This window comes from Choloepus didactylus, chromosome 1 (assembly GCF_015220235.1).
Source record: "Choloepus didactylus isolate mChoDid1 chromosome 1, mChoDid1.pri, whole genome shotgun sequence".
NCBI lineage: Eukaryota > Metazoa > Chordata > Mammalia > Pilosa > Megalonychidae > Choloepus > Choloepus didactylus.
The window spans coordinates 214,064,189-214,091,839 of NC_051307.1; the positions used below are offsets into that span (position 1 = coordinate 214,064,189).

Genomic DNA, 27,651 nt, shown 5'->3' on the forward strand with positions numbered 1-27,651 from the left:
GAGAGGCAGATTATAGGTTATTTTATAGATAACAGTATCTCAGGGAGTCTCAGGGAGGAGGCAGTTCCTATACCTGTCTGATTTTACAAGGAGAGTAGGTCAAACCTTAACTGACCTAGGTCATGTAAGCTGCTGTGTGCAGTCTTCAAGGCCCTCGGGGAATGCCCTGGTCCCTGGGTTCCCACACTCACCAAAGTAAAAAAAAAAACGGAGGGGGTTTGGGGACAGTGTTATTATGATTGGGTGGTGGTTAAGAAAATATTTTCAGGCAAAACCTCAAAATAAGATTTAAGTGTCATAAGTAAAAGTAAGCAGAAGCAATAACAAGTGACAAAAATGGCTAATGGAAGAGAAAAATATTTTTCTAGCATTTAATTACATCATAAATAGTTGCCAGTAAAGAGGGATTTTAACAGGTATACCACTAAAAATAATGCCTTTTACTCTGGTTTAAATTCAAGTGTTAAACCATGTCTGATCACCATAATGGGGGAAAGATTATGGTCTGAATACCACCCTTGAATTGGGTAGCAGTTATCTTCCTGTTATCAATTTCATGCATTTGCATAAATCTTAAAAGAAGGATAAAGTTACTGCACCTAAAAACATCCAATTAGAAAAAAAAAATCCCTAGAAAATTTTTGCTATAATTTATTAAGAATTACAAGTAACATAAAAGGAAGATAGGTAATTATAATTACAGAAATATAAATTTGAAATAGAGGAACATATTAATATTTTAATCTCTCTGATAATTCTTCAAAATTACCTAATATTTTTATATCAGCAAATTTTGCCTCAAGGACTCAACTGAAACTCAAATCATAATGATCACTCATTTTTCTAATTTGTAAAATAAGATATCTTCAATTATACACTAAATCTAATGACATGGGCAGAATGGAGGTAGAGCTAAATTTTAGTGAAAATTAGGCAAATTATGAAAGGTCTTTGAACTTCTTATCCATGTGATCAGTGATACCCAGAACATGCTTTGTCCTCTGCTTTTCTGTAGGGTCAGGATTTCCCCAACAAAAGCAACATCATTCAATGCATGGTACCCACCTTGCAAAAATGGACAGCCAATATCTCAGTAATTCTTGTGGCAACCTGAAAGGGATGTTTCATTATACTCATTTAGACATGACGAATTAGGCTTGGCAAGACTAAAAAACTTGCCCAAGATTACAGAACTAATAAATGACAAAGTCAGGAACTCTTATGCCTGTAAGTGGGGTGGCTGGAATCCAAGGACTTCACATGTTTAAAAACAAAACAAAACAAAACAAAAACACTGGCCCAGGCACAACTCACAGAAATTCTGTGGGTCTGACATCTTATTTTTATTAAGCTCCTCTGAGTAATTATGATGCCCACTCCATGTGCGGAACCCCTGATCTCTGAATTGCAAGAGATCCTAGAGGACTGAAACTTTTATCTACTTTTTCGTAACAGCTGAGAGGCTGAATATACAATAGCCAATGGCTAGATCATATTAAAAAATAGAACTCTGACACAGAACTTCTGCAGCAATCAGCTGGGAAGCCAAACCATGATCCCTGTAACAACTGCGCAAAACAGCCAAGACCTTATCAAAACCAACAGCTTCCCTAATATTTTCCCCATGTTTCCAACTTGGAACCAACCAAAGAAATACAATTATCTTCCCCTAACTAATCACATAGGATGCCCTGTTTCTGGTTAGCCTGTCTCCAACTTCTCCATGCCAATAACCTCCAATCAAAATATACCTGAAGCTTTCCTTTTTTTCCCACTATAAAGCTTTTACACTCTCCCGCCTGCCTTTGACTCTCTACAAAATCCAAGTGATGGCAGTTGACTCTCTTGCCACAGCAAGCTCTGAATAAATAGACTTTGCTTGTTCTCATTTGGGTGGTCTGCATTTATTTCCACACAGTACATCACAATGCTATCATGAATACTTACAGAAGATGGTAAAACTACAATGCTTCAGGTGCTTTCACACATGTCACAACATGTGACATCCCATTAACTTGGCAATGTTGACTGGGAAAGAGTGGTTATTACCCCTAAATTAGTTTTGAGCCAACAGCATAAAGGAATGATCAACTTTTGTGAGCTCGGGGGCAACTAAAACATTGTTACCTAATTCCTTTGTTTTATCAATAAATCTAAAGTTCAGAGAGTTACACCAACTTTTCCAAGATCATCCTGTTAGTAAACATGGGTGTTGGATTAGAATTCAGCTCTTACAATTCCTGATGCAATGTCTTACTTCCAGTATCCCACCTGGCCTGCTCCTAGCCTTCTTACTTAGCAGCCAACATAGCACTGCTAAACTGGGGAAGGATGAATAAATGGAAGTACGTAATTATGAGAGCAGTCACAGCACCATAATATTAGAAATTGTGATTACAATTGATAAAGATGAAGGTAGAGGAGGAAGAACTATTTTTGTCATCTTGATTATCTCATTACCAAGTTAGGAACTGTAGCAGCTACAGAATATGACCAGAGAAAAAGATATTCTCAATGCAGACCTGAATTATGAAAGGCATAAAATATTCAACCAGAATGTTCCTAAACATGCCAAATATTGGATAAAAAGAACAGGAAGCCAAATTTAGAAGACTGGCAAGAAGTTATTTAGGAAATGTAAGATTCTACAATTAGATCTGGATTTTAATTTTGGAGGGAGAGAAACAGAATACCCACCCTGCCCCTCCCACCACCTCCAACTCCCCCAACAGAATCCTACAAAGAGATAAAATAAATAAAATATTTTAAAATTAAGCTGTTCAACCTCCTCCTTACTCCCTGCTGTGGCCCCAAGGTACCAACTCCCTTGATGGGCTCCCCAGGGCTCCCAGGACACTGTGGGCAAATCAATATTTTAGGTTTATGAAATAGACATTTAATGACTGTACTTATATAATGTCAAGCATCTAGTGCTTGACTAAATTTTTCCATTATTTTTGCCTTGCTATTACATTGATAAAGAGGATCAGAATTTCAGAACAGAAAGATTCCTATTAAGTATTTTTGAGTATTTCCTGAGGATGAGACACTTTCAAATATAATCTTGTAGGAGTGAGCCAGTGTCCCTACAGATGTAGAAAGTGAAGCTCGGTGAGGCTAAGCGACCCGTGCGGGTCAAACTGCAGGCTGGAAGCCAGGCCAGGATGGAAGTGAGGTCTCCAGAATCCACGTGGGGAGAACGAGTTCACTTGGGGCAGTTCCCCAACCGCAGTCACGTTCATGGTCTTTGTCACGGTCTGTGGCTCCCATGCTATTATTTGATTATTATCTTTATGTCTGCTCGGGTTTTCCTTAATTTATTTTGTTTAAAATGGACACTTTCTATACTTACTATAACTGGAAAACTAGTATCACTTGCCAGAGACAGTTAACCCTGTTAACCTTGAAACAAAGGCATCTTAAACCCTGGCTGGAAGGGATCCCTGCCTGAGGCCCTGAGCCTGAGGCCTGTGCATGCTTTGTTTTTAAGATTAGCAAGTGTTAGAGAGGTGGTCATTACTTCTCTTTGGCTAACAAGAAGGGCTGAAAGAAATAAAAAGGATTAACTTCCCAAGCTTGCCAGAAATGTAAGTTAAGAGTTTTTCAAGCTTGTTTTGAGCCAAAGAAAGCTTTGTTCAAATGAAATTTTACTATTGCCACAATAACAATGATACTGACAATAAATAGCTACTTGTATTTGTATATGTAGGACATCCAAATGTAAGTAAAGTTAGTATTTACATATATTAACTCGTTTACTCCTTATAACAAATCTGTAAAGTACTATCATTAGCCCATTTTACAGATAGGGAAACTGAGGCACGGGGACGCTAAGTACCTTGATCAAAGTCCCCCTGCTAGTAAGGGGCAGCCCAGATTTGAAGACTGGCAGTGTGATTCCAGGTACCAGGTAGTACCTCTCAGAGTCCCAGTTATAAAGCAAAAGGCAACAGCAGCTCTGGCTCCAATAGATTAAGGAATTGAAGATCTGCCTCTTTCCCTTTCCCGAAGCACCTCTGCTAAACATGGTTAGAAACAAATAGCATAAGCAAAGCAAATGAATCCACTGCATAGCTTGATTTATTTATGTCACAATCATTCATTATTTTACTTCTTGACTTTTTGGCTTTCTAGTTAAGCCAATCACTTTTTTTAAAATTAAATTCAGTTTTATTGAAATACATTCACATACCATACAATCATCTATGGTGTAAAATCAACTGTTCACAGTACCATCATATAGTTATGCCTTCATCACCCCAATCTATTTTTGACCACTTTCCTTACACCAGAAAGAATCAGAATAAGAATAAAAAATAAAAGTAAAAAAAGAATATCCAAATCACCCGTACCCACTTCAGTCTTTGTTCCCATTCTTCTACTCATCCATCCATACACTGGATAAAGGGTATATGATCCACAAGGTTTTCACAATCACACTGTCACCCCTTGTAAGCTATGCTGCTATACAATTGTTTTCAAGAGTCAAGGCTACTGGGTTGGAGTTTGATAATTTCAGGTATTTACTTCTAGCTATTCCAATACATTCAAACTAAAAGTGTAATCTATATAGTGCGTAAGAGTGTCCACCAGAGTGACCTCTTGACTCCATTTGAGATCTCTCAGCCACTGCAGCTTTATTTCATTTCATTTCACATCCCCCTTTTGGTCAATAAGATGTTCTCAATTCCAGGATGCCGGGTCCAGATTCATCCCCGGGAGTCATATCCTGCATTGCCAGGGAGATTTACACCCCTGGGAGTCAGGTCTCACATAGCGGGGAGGGCAGTGATTTCATCTGCCAAGTTGGCTTAGCTAGAGAGAGAGGGCCACATCTGAGCAACAAAGAGGCACTCAGAGGGAGACTCTTAGGCACAATTATAAGCAGATTTAGCCTCTCCTTTGCAGCAACAAGCTTCATAAGGGCAAGCCCCAAGACAGAGGGCTCGGCATACCAAGCCGTCAGTCCTCAATGTTGTGAGAACATCAGCAACAATCCAGGTGAGGAAGTCCAACACTTCCGCATTCTCCCCAAGCTCCTCAGGGGGGCCCCCCGCATATATATTTTTATTCTCTGCCCAAATCACTTTGGGATGTGTTTAAGCCAATCACTTTTAACCCTCTTTTCATTTAACCTGGCTGATGATTTCATGTAGCTTTTGCCTTTGGCAAACATGTTTACTGTGCCAGTACCTTAAATGGATTAAAATCCTTTTAAGCTAAGAAGGTTTCCTTTTTTCTTTGAATATGAGGTATCAGTGAGATTCACTAGTGAATTTGTTGATAATGAGCATGCTAGATATTTATGAATTGACTTCAAATGTCTTATAAAGGTCACTGGACCATTGCCCCTTTGTGAATATGTCCCACTAATTCTCATTAATACTTATGAAATAGCAAATCAACTCTTCGTAACAAAACAGTAAAACAGCAAACTGGAGTTACCCCCACACACACACATTTTTCATATAAGTATTTTTGTAGACTATTAAGGGATAAAAAACACACCCTGCAAATATAGAAATATGAAAGCATGCTACATATTTTCCACAATTACATTTTATTGCATTCTACTAAGTGGCCAGAGGGTTTTTAGAAAACAAAAATGCTTCAAAATTAAATTATTATTATTAAACCCCTTAAGCCTCATATTGAGTTTAGACTGTCACTAGAAACTATTGATAAATTAAATAATATGCAATATCTAAGCATTAAGCATATTTTAATATATTTAAAATAGCTTCCTGTACATCAGTGAACATAATCTAAGATCTGAAATGTTTTAAATACATTTTTCCTTTTATGAAAGTGTCTTGCTTTAGATTTGTTTTCTAGAAATCTAATTAATGGAAGGTACAGAGCAATAATCTAGCATATATAAATGCCTTGATAGTTGGATTTTTTAACGCTTACTATTCTAAATTTATTCTATTGCTTAAAATGATTTTTTTAAATTTAATAGGACTTGGTAACTAAAATAATAATATAGATATGTAGCTAAATTTCCAATACTAGAAGAAATTTCAAATGTAATAAGCCCAACCAAAAGGAGCTTAATAATATACAAACTACAATGGGCACTTCAGAATTAAATTGAATCAGCATCCCTTGCCCTCCAAGGAGGGCATTTATGGGAGTGGAGTGGACCTGGAAGAAGGTGAGCTTTACAGGATAATCATGTTATATTATGCTTTTATTGAATGCACTTGCATTTTGGACTATACAATTGTTCTTGAAATGTTTCCAAATGTATGCAATCATCAGCCACATTATGGCAGGGGTCTACTTGAATTTTGCAATCAAAGAGAATGGGATGCAAATATTTCTAGTATGGGTATTCATATCACTTAGATAAGCACTTGACCATCAGCTGGCAATAAATTTGCCAATTCCTAAGCCTTGCCCACATCCTTCCCAGCTGTCCCTCAGTAATTAGTAATTCCTTGGTGTTTAAAAGATGGACAGTCTCCCTCACAGCTTTGCCCAGAGCCCCCAGGAACAACGATGATTACCCAAGGGCTGAAGTACAAGGAAGAAAATATACCTGCACTGTGACCCACTTCGCCCCTTTGCCAAAGAACAGAAATGTGAAAACTGCTTCCTGGAGGAAGAATTTCCCAAGGCCAAGAGAACACACCCATGTTTTCCACCAGCTTTACATCACTGGTGGATCACAACAAGAGAAAAATATTTTCCAGAGTCTAAATTTCAGTACAATCACAATCCGGCAATGTTAATTACATAAATGAGAGAAACAACAGGTGAAAAATGTAGGAAGCAAATACCAGGAAAACAAGGCAGAAGGTCTCCTCCTTTTGAGGGCCTCCCCTAGCCATCCCATTGCTAACAGAGTGCCCTCCTGCCACAGCAGTTCTGATTCTCCTTCCCTGCTTTACTTTGCTCCCCAGAATCCACCTCTCTATAGTTTAGCATATATTTAATTTTTTTATTTTTTTATCACCTTTAAAGTTTTTCATATCCACCATAAGAAGACATCCTCCACTGCTATGTCCCCAGCAGCAGATAACAGATGATGCCTGGGGTAGTTTGGAGGCTTATGTACCCCAGAAAGAATCATGTTCCTCTTGTTTTTTTTTAATGCAATTTTACTGAAATATATTCACGCACTATACAAAAACCATCCAAAGTATCATCACATAGTTGTGCATGCATCCCCATGAGCATCATGTTCTTTCAATCCTTTCCTGTGGGTGTAGATCTATTGTAGGTCATCACAATTGAGATGTGACCCACCTCATTCAAGGTGGGTCTTAATCTCCATTGTAAAAGTCAACCCATTTCTGGTATATTGCATTCCAGCAGCTTTAGCAAACCAAAACAATGCCCAACTTATCCATGAATATTTTTCCAGGATCTAGTCCAGGAGTCAGCAACCCTTTTCAGTAAAGTATCACCTTGTAATTATGTTAGGCTGTGCAAGCCATGCAGTCTCTGCTGCAGCTATTTTACTCTGCGACGATAGAACAAGAGCAGTCATAAATAATATGTAAATGAATGGACATGGCTGCAGTCCAAAACTTCATTTACAAAAACAGCCAGAGGGCTGGATTTGTCCATGGCAGTAGTTTGCCAAAGCTAATCTATACCATGCCTTGAAAATGGTACAGTAGATGAATAAATGTTTAAGTGAATGAGTGAATGAATTAATGTGATACCTCAAAGAAGCCAGCTCTTCTATTTACCACCCAGGACGGAAGCAGGCTCTTGCAAAAGACTCTTCATTACGTCAATTACCAGCATTTTGTTTGTTTGTTTAAGGTAACAGGGATTAAGAGCTATTAAAAGCAGAAAAGATGAGTAAACTTAGTTTGGGCTGCATGAGTGGGGATGTCACTGCTGCAGGAAAATATTTTGTTTTGAACAAGCACATCCTATTTACATTTGACATGTGAGTGAGGAAAAAGAGGAATAAAAAGAAATGTAACATGTTGCTGTTCCAATTGGGAGTATCTTTGCATGGATGTGTAAGAGAAGATGGCTAATTACTCAGTATACTACCTTCTGTAGAGTCCAGAGCATCCAAAATATTAGAACCGCCTGGAAGCCTCTTCCAAATGCAGATTCTTGGGCCTGACTTCAGATTTACCTAATTAATCTCCTGAGGATTAGGGCCCCAGAATATGGATTCCTAAGCACACTCAAGTTGAGACCCACTGCTTTGTCCCAAATGACCTGTCACTAACTGTGTCAGGGTCCCAGAGGGAACAGAATCCCACTCGAATGGTTCAAGTGAAAAGACCACAACAAAAGGACTATTTACAGCAGGGTGGGCAGGGAAAGGAGCCCACAAGGAAGGTGGAGGCACTCAGAGTAGCAACCACAGGAAGCCATGGCAACCCCCAGCTCAATGGGAGTGGGGAAGATGGCATGAAACTGGAGCCCAAGGAGGCTGCAGCACAGAGGAGGGGCCACTGGGAGGGGCAGCCTTTGCCAACTGCAATACCCAGTCAGGGAGTAAGCAAAAAAGGAGACACCCCCCCACAACCACATTCCACTTCTGTCTTCTGATTTCCAGTCGGACCTCATTGTTAGCCAATCCTAGCCCCAATCCAGCTGCAAGGGAGAAAGGGGCAGGGAAAGGAATGTGGACAAGAGTGGTGGACAGAGTAACTAACACATTGATCAATGAAGACCAAAAACAAAAAAAATCAATGTTACTGAGTACAGAATGGAAACTTCAAATTCCTAATTTCAACCTCTATTGTAGATCCCAAAAAGCCTACCAGCCATCAGGATGTGCCCCATAGGTGTACAATGACCTATTCCAAGGCAAAACTTTGTCTTGACCCTTTTCTAGAGTCAGTTTCCCTACTCAGGTCACAGTCTTCCAAAATTATAACCTACATGACCCCCAGAGTTACCAATAAATGAAAATGGTGCTTTTAACTTCAAATTATAAGGCAGCACATTGATGAATAACCATGGTGTGATCAGTCGATTCACGACCTCAATGTATGATGGAGGAATCCGTCTATTATCTGCTCAACTTAATTCTTTGTCCCAGAAACTTTAAAAACAATGCAGGGAAATTACTGTCCCTTAGTAGAGCCTTTTGAATTTCATATGCATTTAATTAGGTAACTGCCAGCTCAAGGACGAGAACCATGACAAATAGTTGTTCTTTTCAAATTAGAAGAATAGACGTTCAATGAGCAATATTGATGTTTCCCCCGCACCTACTTATACAGGAGTTTCCTGACTCCTTTTTTTTTCAGTTGAGCTAAACTTTTTAACATTTAATGAAGCTTTTGTGACCACTGTTCTCTAGCTGAGGGTTCTAGCTATTAACTTTTTAAAGCAGCCAAGAGCAGCCTCCCTGTGTGTAGAACATAACCTCATTTCTCCCCAGAGGCCTTGGCAATCCACACAGCCACTAGAAAAATTTTAACAAGACCATCTTTATGAGCCTACAGAAAAGCAAATACAGAATACTAATTATCGGGCAGTACTTTTACTAATCACAATGGTGTTCTATCTTAACTTAGAACACTGCTACTTGGGGCAGACAGACCCCACTTTCTCCTCAACTGTGGAACCAACTGCAGCACAAGTGGTCTCTGACTCCAGGAGGGATTAGGTGGATAACTAGCAGCAGAATGCATGGCTATTCCATCTGCATTCCTGCCTTTCCTCAAGGGGACATCTGAGCAAAGCAGAGTGATAAGAACAAAGCTGGCCAGCCCTGTCTGCTTGTTCTTCCCTCCATCTTGGCCATGCTTCACCTCCTCTGACACTCCCTTCCCCTCCACACACAGTTTTAAGAAAATCGTTAAGTTTCGGCACACACTTTGTAGACACTAGCGTACAAAAGAGATGTGTGTTCATATTTTCATAGACCTTTCAAAAATATTTGCATCATATAAGGTAAGCAGATTTTCCTATTACAGACAACAGACAAAAGGGAAAGACTTTTTAAAAATCAATAGCCCTGTTTTTTCAATAACACTTTATAGCTGAACATGGTAAGCTAATATATCGGATGTAGGCTCTATGATCTCATCAACATATTTAGCAAACATGGCAGTAAAATATTTCCAGTCTCTAGCTCTTCTCGATAATTCGCTCGGTGTTTTACAAACAATCGGACTCCTATGTTCCCAAGGAATTCTAAGCACATCGCTCAGACTGACAGAGCAAGTATTCCAGACAATTTGTTCCCCGAGGGTCAAGACAGTGGTGCTCGATCAGGATTCAAACGGGTCACAAACCCTTCATGGATCTTTCTCAAGTGGGTGGTGATATCTCCCCAGGGCCGCTCATCATTTGCTGCTACAGTCAAGCACTTGTCATTATAGACAAACACCCCGTCAGTCTTAGGTATACATTCAATTGAGTCTTACTGCAACCAATGAAGAGAACCTGAGGTAGAAAGAAGTTCAGAGAAAAATTAGGCATGTGTGCCTATCCAGGCTTGACTGCTCACTGCACACTGCATTTCTATATCTGCACTTTCAGCATTGCCACAAAACTCAGCACCTGTTTATCTACCTGATTGCAGGCATCTAAATTGTTCTGGGACCAAATATATCAAAATCCCTAAAACATTGAATCCGTTTCTAGGGATTTATCCTATGGAAATAATTGGACAAGTGCCAAAAAGATGTATTTACAAGGTTCATTGCTATGCTCTTTATACAAGCAAAAAATTGGAAACGCATCAATCTGAGTTTGGCCGTCTGCAGAGCTGGATTACAAAATCTTATTTACTCCTGTTACAATTGTATCTTGCCATCTAACATCAGGAGTAGACTACATATGCCTTCTGGCTGAAGGAACATCACAGTCCTGAGTACCCAGAAAGAAGGAGACACAATTGTATGTATTTTAAAGCAGGAACTCCAGCCTCCAGTCCCCTCTCCCCGCCCCAACCTCCAGTTTTGCCTATGCTTGAAAGGTAGCTCTCCTAAAGGCAGCCAGACCTATTTTTAATTTTTTCCCTTTATTACAGAAGTTGTGGGTTTACAAAACAATCACCCATAGGGTAAATGTTTCCCATATACCACCCTCATATTAACACTCTGCATTGGTGTAGAACATGTGTTACAACTGATGAAAGCACATTTTTGTAATTGTGCTATTAACTATACTCCAATTGTAACCAAGAAGTTAGGATTTAAGGACTAATCATGATTACTAAATCATTATATAGATATTCCTTTTTACTTTCTGGTATATTAGAGTAGATAGAGAGAAATACTTGAAACCTGAATTATAATCTAGCTGCCTTGATCTCTGATAATGATTGCATAGCCTTTATTTTGTGCCCTTGTGATTGTAAAAACCTTGTGACTAAACTTCAGTTGTACCCATTAATCCAGTTTTTCGACTTCAGAGACTTATGATCACTAAAGACAGCCCCTAATGTTTATTAATGAAGGGTCTTGGGTCAGCCCAGAACTAACCCACCCCAAGTCCAAAGTTATCCTGATACCCAAAGCTGGATCTAACCAAAATGGGCCTGCCTGACATGCACAATAGTTTAGACTTTAACCTACAAGTCACCTATACCTCAATATAATACAAAAAACCATGCCCATCATCATATTAAGGCCACCATTTTCTTACATAATTTCTGTGACTAAGCATGTAATCAATCTGTGCATGCTGAATAATTAGATCACTTCTAATTACATAATCTGGGGCCACTGTACTCATTATCCTAAAATCTGCCCATCTTTTGATGCTATAAAACTATCAGAATTACTGCAGTTCAGGGAGACAGATTTTTCACTGATAGGCCATCTGTTCTCCTGCTTCTCACCTAGCAATAAAACTCTTTCTCTCTTTCAAATCCTGGTGTCTCTGGAATTGGTCATTTGAGTATATTGGACAAAAGAATCCACTGCCTTGGTCTGGTAACACCACGGTTTAACTTAGGGTTCACTGTGTAGTGTACTTCCATGGAATTGATTTTTAATTTTTATTGTTACCATATACACAATTTAACATCTCCCCTTTTAATTATATTCATATACATATTTCAGTGCAGTTAATTACACTCACAATGTTGTGCTACCATCACCGCCACCCATTACCAAAACATGTCCATCATTCCAAATAGGAACCCTTACATTTTAAACCTTAACTTCCCATTCCCTGTCCCCACCACATCCCCTGGTAACCTATATTCTAGATTCTGACTCTATCAGTTTGCTTATTCTAATTATTCCAAATCAGTGAGATCATTCAATATTTGTCTTTTATGTCTGGCTTATTTCACTCAGCAAGATGTCTTCAAGGTTTTATCCATGTTGTATACATATATACCACATTTTATTTATCCATTTACCTGCTGATGATGGAAACTTGGGTTGCTTCCATCTTTTAACATTTGTGAATAAAGCCACTATTAACAGTGGTGTGCAAATATCTGTTCAAGTCTCTGCTTTCAATTCTTTTGGGTATATACATAGTAGTAGGATTATCAGGTCATATGGTAGTTCTATACTTAGCTTTCTGAGGAACTGCCAAGCTGTCTTCCACAACAACTGCACCATTTTACATTGCCACCAGCTGTGAATAAGTGTTCCTATCTCTCCGCATCTTCTCCAACACTTGCAATTTTCTATTTTTTTAATAGCAGCCATTCTAATGGAAGTGAAATAGTCTCTCATTGAAGTTTTGATTTAAAATTCCCTGATAGCTAATGATGTTGAGCATCTTTTCATGTGCTCTCTGAACATTTGTATAACTTCTTTGGAGAGATGTCTATTCAAGTCTTTTGTCCATTTTTTTTAAAATTAGATTGTCTTTTTGTTTTTAAGTTTAAGGATTTCTTTATATATTCTGGATATTAAACCTTTATTGGTTATGTGGTTTCCAAATATTTTCTCCCATTGTTAGGTTGTCATTATACTTTCATGATAAAGTCTTTTGAAGAGCAAACTTTTCTTTAATTCATTTTTGTTAAGATATGTTCACATACCATGCAGTCATACAAAGCATACATTCAGTTGTTCACAGTACCATTATATAGTTGTGTGTTCATCACCAAAATTAATTTTTGAACATTTTCATTACCACACACACAAAAATCATAAGAATAAAAATTAAGTGAAAAAGAACAATTAAAGTAAAAAAGAACACTTTGTGCCTCCCCCCCATTTTTCTACTCATTCATCCATACACTGGACAAAGGGGAGTGTGGTCCTTATGGCTTTCCCAATCACATTGTCACCCCTCATAAGCTACATTTTTATACAATCGTCTTCAAGATTCATGGGATCTGGGTTGTAGTTTGATAGTTTCAGGTAGTTACCGCTAGCTATTACAATTCATTAAAACGTAAAAAGAATTGTCTATATTGCATGTAAGAGTGCCCACCAGAGTGACCTCTCTCCTCTTTTTGGAATCTCTCAGTCACTGAAACTTACTTCATTTCATTTCACATCCCCTTTTTGGTTAAGAAGATGTTCTCCATCCCACGATGCCGGGTCTAGATTCCTCCCCGGGAGTCATATTCCACGTTGCCAGGGAGATTCACTCCCCTGGGTGTCAGATCCCATGTAAGGGGAAGGGCAGTGATTTCACCTGCCAAGTTGGCTTAGCTAGAGAGGGCCAGATCTGAGCAACAAAGAGGCATTCGGGAGGAGGCTCTTAGTTACAATTATAGGCAGGCCTAGCCTCTCCTTTGCAGCAACAGTCTAAAGAGCAAACGTTTTTAACTTTGATGAGGTCCCATTTATCTAGTTTTTCCTTTCATTGCTTATGCTTTGGGTGTAAAGTCTAAGAAACCATTGTGTAACCCAAGTCCTGAAGATGCTTCCCTATGTTTTATTCTAGGAATTTGATAGTTCTGGCCCTTATATTTAGGTTTTTGATCCAATTTGAGTTGATTTTTGTGTAAGATATGAAGTAGGGGTCCTCCTTTTCTTTTCTTTTTCCTTTTGGCAAATGGAGATCCAGTTTTCTCAATATCATTTGTTGAAGAGACTTTTCTTCCCCAATTGAGTGGTCTTTGCCCCCTAGTCAAAAAACCAATTGGCCATAAATGTGAGGGTTGATTTCTAAGCTCTCAATTTGATTCCATTGATCTATATCTGTCCTTGCACCAGTACCATGCTGTTTTGATTATTGCTGGTTTGTATTAAGTTAAGATCGGGAGGTGTGAATGTTCCAACTTCATTCTTCTTTTTCAAGATGGCTTTAGCTATCCAGGGCCCCTTACCCTCTTCCATACAAATTTGATGATTGACTTTTCCACTAATGCAAATGAAGCTGTTGGAAATTGAATCTTAACAATAATTAATCTTCCAATCCATGAACACGGAATCAGACCTAGCTTTTTAAGGTGCAAAAGAGACACCAAAATCTCCTTATTAAAGCTCTTTCAAGTCTTCCTCTTGCCACCAGGACCCTCTGAACACCACAGCATGGGTCTGAAGGTCCTGCATGATCTAACCATGAGTATCTTCCCAACTTACCTCCTGCCACTTCTCTTCTCACCCCACACTATGCTCTAGTCACCGAGGATTTTATGAAGTTTTCTTACCTCAAGGTCTTTACACATGCTGTTTGTTCTACACAAAAGGCTGTCCTAATTCTTCTGCATCTCAGAGGCCATTCCTTCTTTCCTTCCTGTTCCTTCTATGGGTGGATTCAGGCTCTCTTTCCCCCACATGCTTTCACTTGTTTCTTTGTACTTTACACTTTATATTGTAATGGCCTATTTATGTATGTGTCTCCCCACCAGGTTGTAAACACACTGGGGGCAGGGACTGTGGCTTTTCTCCAACTTCTATCCCATGTCTGTCCTGGATTGCTAGGCTTCTGTGGCTTCTTTCTCACTCCTAATTCCTTAATATAGAAATATACTCCACTGAATCTTTCAGGAAGTATGCCCTAAGATCTGTAGCTAATGATTTTCCCACATTATTAAGGCACAATTGTTCTGAATGAACTTGTCCCACTATACCAGTTCTGTATATTATATATACAAAAATGAGGATGATTCAAAGTAGGACAAGTGTTATTGGGTTTTTTATTCCTTAATGCTTATTAAGTGTCTTCTGTATGCTAAGCTCCATACTAAGCACTTTCCATGTACTAATTCATTTGGTTTTCATAGCTACCCTATGAGGCCTATGCTATTATTATTCCCATTTTAGGGATGAGGAAACTGAGTCTGGGAGAGGTTAAGAAATTCACCTAAAATCTCAAAGCTATTAAATGGCAAAGACAGACAGAATTTGAACCCAGACAGCCTGGCAGCCACATCTCCATCCTTAAACGCCATGTAATGCTACTTTTCTAACACACCCGAGATGACTTAACCCCTCTGCCTAGGCAAAGGAGATGCCTTAGACTAGACTATCTGAGCAATGCAGGGGATGAAAATGTGGCACATGATAACATATGACGAAGAAACTGATTGCCAACAAGGAACAGGCTGGGTGTCAAATGGACACATGGGGACAGAAACTGATAAACATGCCAGGGACAAACTAGCTAAACAGCTGGATCATTCTCCTCCCCAGGGGATCTGCACTGGTCCGGAATCCAGTGCTAATGATCACAGGACTTCTGAATCTCCATGCAGACAGCACCTATGGCAGCTCCTGAGGGGTAGGCCGTGATGGCCATTCTGGGTGATTTTCTCCCTCACTGTTATCCTTCCAAGGATCCCCAGGTGTACTAAGGCAACTATCATGGGGAGAACCATTTTTAGCAATCCAAAGCTTTATATATCCAATACCCAGGCCCTAAGCCATATCTCAAGTCTCCCCACCCCAATATAATCAGTAATTTGCTTTCCAGAAACAAAGCTGACAGGAAAAAGTTAACAACACAGAAATGCTACTGCAACCGAGTCAGAAAAACACTTTTACCCTTCCTTATCTCATAACCTGTGTTGGATGACATTCTGTCTGCTCCTAGACATCACTTAACAAAAGATTTTTAAAACTTTAGGAACAATTTACTTAAAGAAAACTCCATTTCCAGGATCTTATGACTGTATTCTAAGGTAATAAAATATAAATGAGAATAAAGAACAAGCTAATAAACTGAATTGAAGACTGTGTTTCAATAATAAAGTTTGTGGGCCATTTACTAGCCCCGTGTATCTCACTCTCATGACTTATAACATCAGCTGAATTGCTAAACAGAAATGAAAGCTTGTGTTGCTTCTGTTATCCAATACAGATGCTTTCTGGAGCTCAACAATGTGATATTTGCTTCAGAGCACTTGTATCTAATCAATATGTAATGCAAAATGTGATTTAAAATCAATTTAATTGTGCTCTTACTCTCTCATGAGTCAAGGGGGAAACAAAGGTATCATTTGAGATATGACACCATTCAGTTATTTCCCAAAGGACCCACAGATCTCTTGCTTCTAATGGAGTCCAAAAGGTAGATACAGTTGGTTCATGCTACAAACTTCACATTCAAAGAAGAATCTTGCTGAAAAAGCTAGAATGTTGTACTCTAAAAGGCATATTCAAATATCTGTTCTTTTATTTCAAATCAATTTAATTATTAAAAGTGCTTTACCTGTTAAGAAATTTATCCAATTCATAGGAAATTTAAAAAGAAAAAAATATAGAACAAATAATATATGCAATGTATATACTTAATTTATTGGATTATTATATACCTTTTCAATATATATATTCTTATATGTATTTGCCATAATATATATGTATTTGCCATAATATAGTTTCTATATATAATTTATAGTAATTATACACACACACAGCTACTCCTAGGCACTCACCATGGTCTGCACTCAGTGCTATCCATTACATCCATTCATGCAACCAAGAATCAATGAGCCCCTACTCTGTGCAAGGTTATATTACTTTATAACCAAGACACATGAGGCTCAGAGAGATTTTAAAAGGGCCAAATTCAGGACTCAAATACATGACAATACAGTAAAGTTTCTAGGGACTCTGATTAAGGATGCTTACACAATTCTGAAAAAGCTAGTAAGTTCCACTTGAATTTTAGTCCATTACTAGTGTCTTTAAAAATACCTATTGATTAAACAGATTAAATGTTTGTGGTTAACACAGATAAAGCCAATTTTAATAGTTACTATTTTTTTCTGCCTGTACTCAAGTAGCTGTGTGGTTACCATATGAAAGAAACAGATTTTTTTTTCAGTGCCTTTTCTAACAACAGTTGAAAACAGCCCTACACACTATACCCACCCAAAATGTGCCTTATATTTAACTTGGACTTAATTTATAGAATTATGAAACAGCAAAGTCAAGATGCACTAAAAAGACCATATAAAGTACCACTTAAACTTAATCTGGATGGAATTATTTTATAAGAATAAAACAAAACATGGAGATAGACACAAAGATAAACTCTGCTTTGTAAAGTTAAAAAAAAAAGAAAGAAAGGAAATAAAGAGTGGTTTATAAAAAAACATTCAATTTTATGACTCATGTGTTTGAAAAGAGACAAAATTACAAAACTGCCATATATTTAGAATTAAAAAGTCTCCAGAAATTGTCCCATTTAAGAAAAACTTAAATCAACATCCAAAGTTTCTAGGCAAAATTAAAAGCCTTCTTCCAAATGGCCCCATATATTGCTTTCCCTTTTGATCGAAGGTTCACACTAAATGTGGATGATACCAGGCAATGGATCAGACAAACTAGTGATTTTTGCTCTGTATTTGATAATTTCTAATATACCTTTTGGCAAATTACCCTCATAGTTTCCAACATGGGTTACTATGCCCTGAATAAAGATTTAGAGTTATGTTGTCTGTTGGGGATTTTCATGTCTCCCATAAAGAAATGATCAAGTCTTAGTCCACATTTCTACGGTTGTGAACCCATCTGTAAATAGGACCTTTCAAAGATGCTAGTATTAGTTAAGGTGTGGCCAAATTGAATTAGGGTGGGTGGGTATCAACCTTTATTACTGGAAGCCTTATAAAGAAAGGAAATTTGGAAGCAGTCAAAAGGGAAAGCCAGAAGACAGTGGAAACCAGAAAAGCAGACACAGAGAAAGAGATCACCCATGAGAGACTGGCAGAGATGCAACCAAGGAAACCCAAGAATTGCAGCAAGCCAATACCAGAATACTATGGACTTCAGGAAGAAAGCATTGCTTTGCCAACAGGTTGATTTTTGAACTTCTAGCCTCCCAAACTGTGAGCCAATGAATTCCTGTTGCTGAGTCAACCCAGGCTATGAAGCTTTTTGTCATAGAAACCCTGGGAAACCAAGACAATGTCCAAGAGGGTAGCCTGTAGCCACGTGGGGCTATTAAGAACTTCAAATGTGGCTGGCCCAAACCAAAATGTGCTGGAAGTACAAAAAATGCACAATGGATTTCAAAGACTTACTACAGAAAAAAAGGATGTGATATATCTCATTCATTTTTTATATTGATTATATGTTGAAATAATATTTTAGATAAATTGGATTGAACAAACCATATTAAAATTAATTTCACCTATTTTTACTTTTAAAATGTGGCTATCAGGAGGTTTAAACTCACATTTTTGACTTGCATTATGTTTATATAGGACAATGCTGGTATAGAGGAATAAAAAAGATCATTTACTCTCGTTTCTAGATAATAACAGTTTGGGGTTTTTTAAATGTTAAATTATTGATTACATTTTTCAGATTATACATGCACATCTTAATACAGAACATATTCTGACAGATCTGACAGAAAACATGAAAAACGTGTGCTTTCTATCATAATGATTATTTCTGAGATAACAACAGCTGTTTGCCTGTACAAGCAAGAGCCTGTTTTTCCACATACCACCAAGTACTAGCATTCAATCATGAAAGAAAAATAATTCTCCATGGGCTTTCTCCACATGCTTTACATCAGCAGCAAGCTGTGCGTTCGTATGTACTCTGGAAATCTGAACCAAGTTGGGGATGCTTCCCAGCTGACTGCTTAAAAGAAAGAGCTCATGTTTGGCTGTTACAGAAGCAAGTGAATCATTCAAAACCTGCTTCAGGCAGGTTAGCACCATTCCTGCTCCTCCTTAGTTACACTGGTTAAAACTAATCTTGTAAAACATACTGTTTGTTTTATAACACTTGAAAATAGCTTAAAATTCTCTCAAAAATGTCAAGATTCCATTTATCACATTTTGTGGTCAACAATACCCTTGTTTGTCAAAATCTAATTAGATGTGTGCTGTATTATGGTAGCCACCAGCCACATGCGGCTACTTAAACTTAAATGAAGAAAAAATAACCAAAATGAAAAACCCAGTTCCTCACTCTCAGTAACCATATTAAACGAACTCAATTACCACATAGGGCCAGTGGCTACCATACTGAAGAGTACAGCACATTTCCATCATTGTAGAAAGCTCTGTTGGATAGCACTGAATTAGATAACAACATGCAATAAATCAGCAACCTGAAATACTTAACAGAGAAGAGAGAAGGGTAGAGAAAGGGATGTGATTGGAATGTAGACTAAGAGACAACTTCAAAGGAATAAAAAGCACACCATGGCTGTCGCATTACGTCAAACCAAACAAAAGAAAATATTCATTGTTAGTTCAGCGAACTCATTTGTTATGCTTAGAGATGTCAACAGAGAGAAAGAAAAATAAGTGGACATAAACTTCATCATACACACTGGTTTGATGCTTGCCAGAGCCACACACAAACTAAAATTTAGGCACTGGTGAGTTATGGTTTTGCTTTTCTACAAGAGGGAGCTAGAATCAGTAGCAGTTCTTCTTGGACTAAGTTTGCAATTTAAACATTGTTCTCTTAATGTGATAAATTGTGATGGTATATATTAGAGAATGAACACTTTTTTTTTTTTTTTTTGGTCAAAGGGTAGGTAAAATCACGGTACATGCATATTCAATTTCTTCTCTTCCATTATGAAAAGATGAAGCAATACTGGGAAATTAAAATAGTCTAGCCAGATAAGGTTAAAAAGCTTGCCTCTGAAATCCAAATGACCAAATTTTGTACCTTTACTATTTTTTAGCTATATAAGCAAGGACCCTGCCTCAGCCTCCTCATCTACAAAGTTTAAATGTGATAATCCCTGATAATGGATGATAATGAGATAATGCTTGACAATGAGATAACAGGTGCACTTTCTCATTAAAGTAATGCTTAACAAATGCAACCATTCTTCTTTTCTACTTATCATTAATTGCAACTTGCATGGTACATTTCATCATAGTGTAAACAAATAAATAACAACTTAAATGACAATACCACAAAACCAGGGTTATGACAGAAGGCAAAAATATCACAAACTGTCTCCATCCCCACAGGCTGCTTTCATGGTGGACAAGTTACTAGTTTTGTACTGTACACATCCCCAGCACAGTGAGTTGCTCTAATGAATCTGGCTTATAGTTATGGGAGAGAGCACTGAAACAAGATGGACACACATAGAAACTTCCTTAGGAGACCACCTGAGATTTGGGATAACCAAAGAGCCCAGAGATGGCAGAGAAAGGAGCATGAGAGACTGGAACGTCTGAAGACACTATAACGAAAACAGTTAGCATTCCTGGTCACTCTTACAAAGGTATGTAATCACACATTATTGTCAAGCCTGGGCATTTCCAACAGTTTGAAAAATCAAACACCTATGTTGCCCTCTGTATAACAACTTTTCAAAACAAAGTTACTTTTTCCCATTTGTGAACAAACCTCAAGAGAAACATCAAATCCATGATGCAGCAAGAGACAGCATGGAATGAGTTTTCTAGAGAAGCATCCATAAAGAAAAAAATTAATCATAGGAAATTAATTGCCAAAATTCTACCACATCTCACTTCAAGAATAGAGCATTCTCATTTATTGCTACCACCCTGGTGCCTTGCCTTACATTAAACAGTGTATGATAGACCCTAGGTTCTTGATTTTCCACAACAGTCTGTACTACAAAAAAAGGCCTATCCTACCGTCTCTGTGAATTCCAGTATTTTTATATCCAATGTATATATGCCAGATTGTTTCCTGTACCTGGAATTGATAGAGAAATCCTTCACCATACTTGGTCTTCCAAATATGAGTTCATAAAACATGGTTATTTCATAAAGCCTTCCAGTTACTAGACCCCTTCAATGTTGTCCAAGGAAGATATCCAAGATAACATACTGTTTTCTGCATGATATGACATGTCTGAAAAGCTCAAGTGAATATAAGACACACGATGGTGCCTTATCATGGGAACTGAGTAGTCTAGTGAGTTAGTTATTAGAGCATATAAATTTTCAACCGGCATATAAAACACCAACTGCAAAGTCAGCCTTCTCTGGGAATGAAAGGAGACACAGAGAGTGGAAAGATTTTGCTTTTGCAATCATTATGCTACTTATTACCTCTGTGACCTCAGATTTCTCAACTTTAAAATAGAGATGGCAATGCCACCCTTCTGTATTTACTGTGAGAAGAAAAAGGAGGGGCCAAAAAAAGAACAGAAGGTATCTTTTCAAAGCATACAGCTTTGAAAAGGAGATATTGACTTGCACGCTCTTTATTTCATGTCTATGGTAGTTACTATTTATCAAACTCTGCATTTGGTATTTCTGTTATATATACATATATATATGTATGCTTACATATATATATAACATATATGCACGTGTGTATGTATAAAAATATAAAATGAGTAAATTATGCTTTTCAAATTCTTCCTTTGGATGTCAATTTTTCTTTCTTTTTTCATTGTGGATTTGGATCTCAGGATCTAAAAATAACCTAGGTCCCCCAAATCTCTCAGTATCTGTTAAATGAAGATTGATTTATTTTGAGCCAACTTGCTATCTATCTTATCAACATACTAAAACAAAGGGAAGTATCTAAAAGTAATACTCTTATTCCTAGTTCTCACCTAACACACCCACCGAAAATAAGATTAGCTTATCAGGCATCACTTACTTCTCAGAATTCTACACTCACAGTTGCTTAGCACACATAGCCTTTCTGGTTGACACTCTGTTATCAACACCTCAAGTACATGTCAGAGGAACTCTAGTTGATAAGTTTACCCATGCTCCTTACTGATTTGCTTTTACCATCTTGAATTTGATTTCCTCCCTCAGAAAGAAGAATCCCATCTGCTAGAAGGAAATACTTGTAACCAACATGACAAAAGTGGAATCCCTTTTACTATTTTTTAGCTATCTTTGACAAGATTATAGATCTGAGTAAGAAACCAAAAATTTAACTAAGAGTCAAAGGAGTTTAAAAATATCATCTGAGGTCATTGAGAGTTGACAATTCTGAAGTGGTTAGAAATGAAGAAGTTAAAAAGATTGGAGGGGGTATGTATGGGATGTTTGGAGTTTTCTTTTTTTTCTTTTTATTTCTTTTTCTGAAGTAATGCAAATGTTCTAAAATTGATCATGATTTTAGCTATATAAGCAAGACCCTGCCTCAGCCTCCTCATCTACAAAGTTTAAATGTGATAATCCCTGATAATGGATGATAATGAGATAATGCTTGACAATGAGATAACAGGTGCACTTTCTCATTAAAGTAATGCTTAACAAATGCAACCATTCTTCTTTTCTACTTATCATTAATTGCAACTTGCATGGTACATTTCATCATAGTGTAAACAAATAAATAACAACTTAAATGACAATACCACAAAACCAGGGTTATGACAGAAGGCAAAAACAGCTGTGAATCAAAATAAGAGTGACTGAAATTAACTACACTGGGCGTTGGAGCAGATGTGCACCCAGAAACTGACTCAAGCTCCTTTGTTCCTAGGCACCAAGTATAAATCATCCACACACAACATGGGGAGCCATGCTCTCACCCTGTTTTTATTCATGTTTGTTATCTATATTCCACTGAACTAATGCAGACTGCGATATTTAAAAAAGTAAGTTTTATGATCCCTCTTTTTCTAAAAAAGGAGATTCTGAAAGTTGCCAATCACTCACAGGAAACTCTGACTAAACAGATGGGTTTTGACACTTCTGGTTTGATTTAAATGCAAACATGTCAATTTATGCTCTGGCACAGGTTCTTCTGTCTCAAAATCTTTTTTTGGGTATTAATTACTATTATTTTTTTTAAGTTTTGTTCTCTGAACTCAGTTGTTCCTATGTTAGTGATTGAGGCAATAGAGATCCTATTACAGGGATAGTTATAAAAATTGCTATATTTTAGTAATTTAAAATCATTATTTAGTAATTTAAAGTCATTAATTTTAAATCATTATTAAAAACTATGAAGTAAATCCCAAGTGAAAAGAGACCCTTGTATTTAAAGTTGCAGGTAAAGTTGTATATTCGTATGAATACAAAGGACAAAGAAGAATATTTGGGCTTTCCTTCTTGGTGACTCTTATTTCCATAATCAGTAAATATGTATTGTGTTCCTACAGCCAGAAGTAGCAAATATGTGGCACATATGCCTCCCCTCTCCATTGTCATGCTCATGGCAAACAATGGTAATCCACTGCACCTCTGCCATCCTTGTCCTTCATGTGCAATAGACTGTATTAGCCGCTCTTGAGAGATAAAAACCAAGGACAGACCTTAAGTTCAAATAGCTGCTTATCTAGTTAGAAAGACAAAATATACACAAATGAAAATACTTAAGAATATTTAAGGCAAAATGTCAACACAAACAAGATGTGAAGTTGCAGGATAATTATTTAATTATTAAGAGAGTATATTTGTGTTTATTCCCCCATGGAGTTGTATCATTTTGAGTTGGCTCTGTCCATATAAAGTTTAGTTCATATTGTTAAACATATATTACACATTTTTGTTTTTGTTTTTGTTTTTAATACATTGAATATCCTTTTTCTCTGATCAGCAGTAAGAGAACTTTGAGGTTGACAAGATTATAGATCTGAGTAAGAAACCAAAAATTTAACTAAGAGTCAAAGGAGTTTAAAAATATCATCTGAGGTCATTGAGAGTTGACAATTCTGAAGTGGTTAGAAATGAAGAAGTTAAAAAGATTGGAGGGGGTATGTATGGGATGTTTGGAGTTTTCTTTTTTTTCTTTTTATTTCTTTTTCTGAAGTAATGCAAATGTTCTAAAATTGATCATGGCGATGAATGCACAACAATGTGATGATACTGTGAAGCACTGACTGTATACTTTGAATGGATTTTATGGTGTGTGAGTATATCTCAACAAAATCACATTAAAAATCAATTAGCCATAAAAAAAAAGATTGGAGGGAAAACTAGGAATACACTCACGTTTGTTGCTTATTTAAAATAAGTGCTGTCACAGAAGATCCCTCACAGAACTTCCCCAAGGAATTTGTCATCACCTCTATTTTACAGCTAATTTTGGCACAGAAAAGTTACTTATTTGCCTGACCCAAATAAATATTGGAGCCTGAGTTCAAACCCATATTGGTAGTTTTTGTTTGAATTCTGCTATATTGTCTTCTCATATTAAGTCAAGACTGATAGTCTCTAAATAATAATTTTAAAAAAAATAAGAGTTGATACAGTGTTGTTTATAATAATAACTTACAGTTTCACCTAGTAATATTCTTTCCTCTTTTTCCTTCCCCTTATTCAGTGAACTGGGTGACTCTATGCTCATTGCCTCTGGGGAGGAATGTGACAAAGCAGAAAGCAGAGGGAAAAAAGAAGGTCCCACTGGCTTTTGTGTCTCAACCCCCAGGTTCTTAGGGGAGTGGAAAGGAATTGAGCTTTCTGGTTTTTTTTTGTTTTTGCTTTTTTAAAGCAAAATAGAAGAAAACATCATGATTAAGAGCATTAAGGGAACTATTTTTCCCCACTCTGACCCTGAACACCCCTCCCACCACCCAGAAAACCTAGGGTGGAATTAGGGAGATGTGCAGAAGAGAAACAATGACAGTGAAGATAGAGATTTCCCTGCTTCCCTGGCCATGCCTGGGAAATGGCTAAAACCTTAGATTGTTTTAAGGGATCCAAAGGAAAGGGAGAGACCTGACCCTCCTTCCACCAGGAAAAAACTTAGGAGAAGGACAGGGCTGCTCTTTCTGTCTTTTCAGCATTTTATTCTTCAGAAGCCCATCCAAACTTCCTGGTGCCCCAACATGGTATGAAACTAAGAGGAAGACCCTGTGCCCGCTGAGTGTCATGGACAGAGCAGAACCTCCTGACCCAAGAGGCTCTGCAGACAGGAGGAACTTGGGCATCCACAGCGACTGCCAAGGACTGCAGGGAGAGGATCATATGGCACAGTGGGTGACCCAGAAGCCAGAGTGGACGGATGACACTGGGAACCAGATGGGACCCTGCCCCATTCCCAGAACAAGGATAAAACCCAGGAAAAAGGGAAAGGGGATTCCCTACAAGAGCTAATATAGTTTCCTCCTGCTAACATTATAGAATGGGTATTTTAAGTAGAAATTAAGTTACAGAAAGTGGTTATATAGTTTTACATAGCTTAGTTACATGATGAATTATACCTTCTACATAGTATTGAAAAATTTAACTTAGTAAACTGTAACAAAACAAAAGGATAAGAGTAAAAATTGTAAGGAGTAAGGGGGCCTGGCAGACCAACACTAAAATTTCAGAGGAGATTTTTCACGCCAGAGAATCTACTGAGATACCCAAAGTTGCGGCACTTCTTGAAGTGTTGCATTGCAGGGAGGATGGATGGGGCAGGGGACTTATATAATCATTAAGGCTGATAAAATGGATACATTCTTTGGCAGTCTCTAAGGTAGAAATTTAGGCAATAGGCAATAAAGAAGAAGAGGTATAGTTACATAGCTTTAGCTCATAGCTATCAATCCCATCATTTGATTAGACTGTAGAAAGTATATAAGGGCAAAGTGGAAAGAGGTGGGACAGTAAGCATTCTAAACACCACTGCTGCATGCTGCCCCTGATATGTTACTAATACCACCCCAGATTTCCCAACTCCTCTTGTCAAAAAATACCCTCAATAGTCTAAATTCATAATGTTTTCCTTTATATGATGGTCTAGGTGACAATTTAAAATTAGTGAAACTGGTATTACCATCTATCTAAATAGAACACACTTCTTTCTCTCACCCACATTCTAACCCACTGAGGATAGATCTGTCCATGCTAGCAAAACTTTCCCTTCCTGTTCTATAACGTTTCCTTTAAAAGCTTTGGATTCTGTTGATTTTGACAGCAAATAATTTCTATCCTAAAAATGGTGGACAACTAGAATTCCAATGAGCATGCTTTTGGTGTCTTGTGTTCATAAAATTATGCATCACTTTCTCTTGTGACCTGTCATCAAATGTGACATAATTTAACGTGACAGATCCAATTTTAAGAACTGCATTTTGCACTTTGCTTTCAAATTCTACAACTAGAGTTATCCAACAGAAGCTGGCTGACCTTAATGGAGCAGACGGGGAACTGTTAACAGGTTGCCAACTTTAAATTACTGCTGAGTAGCTTAGCATATCTCTAGAATAATTCCTTTAAAAAGTAATTAATCATCATTTCGAAGAGGTCCTTGGTGAAGTATATTTTCTGCGTTTGATTTATGGGAAGTGTTTTATTGGAAACTGCTAACACTTCTCCAGTCACTATTCTGCATTTACATTTTTACTGATTTCAACACAGGTGTTTTTTTTGGTGATGACTAGCAAAAACTTTGCAAGCAGACTGAAATGTGTTCAGCCAAGACGACATGAATAGGACTTCAAGAGAATAAACATTGAGCAGCTAGTCCATAGAAATATTTGTTCTTTCCATCTATTTTCTGCCAATTTTTACTGGAACTTCTTGCCTCATATCAGAAAGAGACTGAAAGAAGCCACCTGTGGCTGTGCCACAGAGAATAATTTATAGGACTCATCTTTGGCAATGTGTTTGCACCATAGAAATTATTTCAGGTCATGTTATTTCTTAAGACTAAAAAAGGGCAAAAATTGGAGGAGGAAATGTAAGGAGAAACTTCATAAATAGCAAAAGGCTTGATTTTGGAGAGCCAACCTTGCTAGAAGAAAACATGTTGATTCTGTTATTGTGGTTTGTCAGAGAAGTTAATAAAAATTATATTAGCTTCAAACGTATCTTTCAAGACTTTTTCCTTAAGTAAAAAATTTAGCTAAATTGAAACTTCATTTTAACACTCTTTGGAACTGATGTCAAATCAGTTCACCACCCAAGTCAAAAATTTTATTAACCAAAGAATAAAAGTCTCCATTTAAGGTCTTTTTCCTTCTTATAAAAAAAATTCAAATATACAGAGAACAGTATAATGAATATAAACACAAGCCAGCAGAAGCATACTCAATGGAATTCTAGTTGTCCACCATTTTTGGGATGGAAGCTATTTGCTATCAAAAATTAATCAAATCCAAGGATTTTTAAGGAAAATTCAACAATTCTCATCTTATGGACAATTTTCTTTCATTTATACCTCTACCACCTCCAGCAAAATTATTTTGAAGCAAATCTTAGACATTATTTAAGACAAAGTTATTAGGACATTTCCCTTTGCATGACCACTATAAATTGCTTTAGAGTAAAATTTATCAAAATACTATACCTAAGATAAAAAGTATCCTAACCATTTACTCCCATACTTCACAGATTTCAAATAATATGTCCCAGATACAGACTGATGATAGACAAATTACTGGGTATGGATTAAAGAGATGACATATATGTGATGCTCCTGTCACCAGCATCCTTTGTCCATGACTGACAGCATACGGTCCTCTTTCCTGCTGGGGCTGGGG

General features: G+C 37.4%; 1 protein-coding gene across 11 annotated transcripts in view; it reads right to left on the minus strand.

The window, feature by feature from the left end:
• Positions 1 to 27,651, minus strand: part of FHIT (fragile histidine triad diadenosine triphosphatase) — a 1,654,094-nt gene that overhangs the window by 699,304 nt on the left and 927,139 nt on the right. The gene's annotated exons all lie outside the window — the stretch shown is intronic.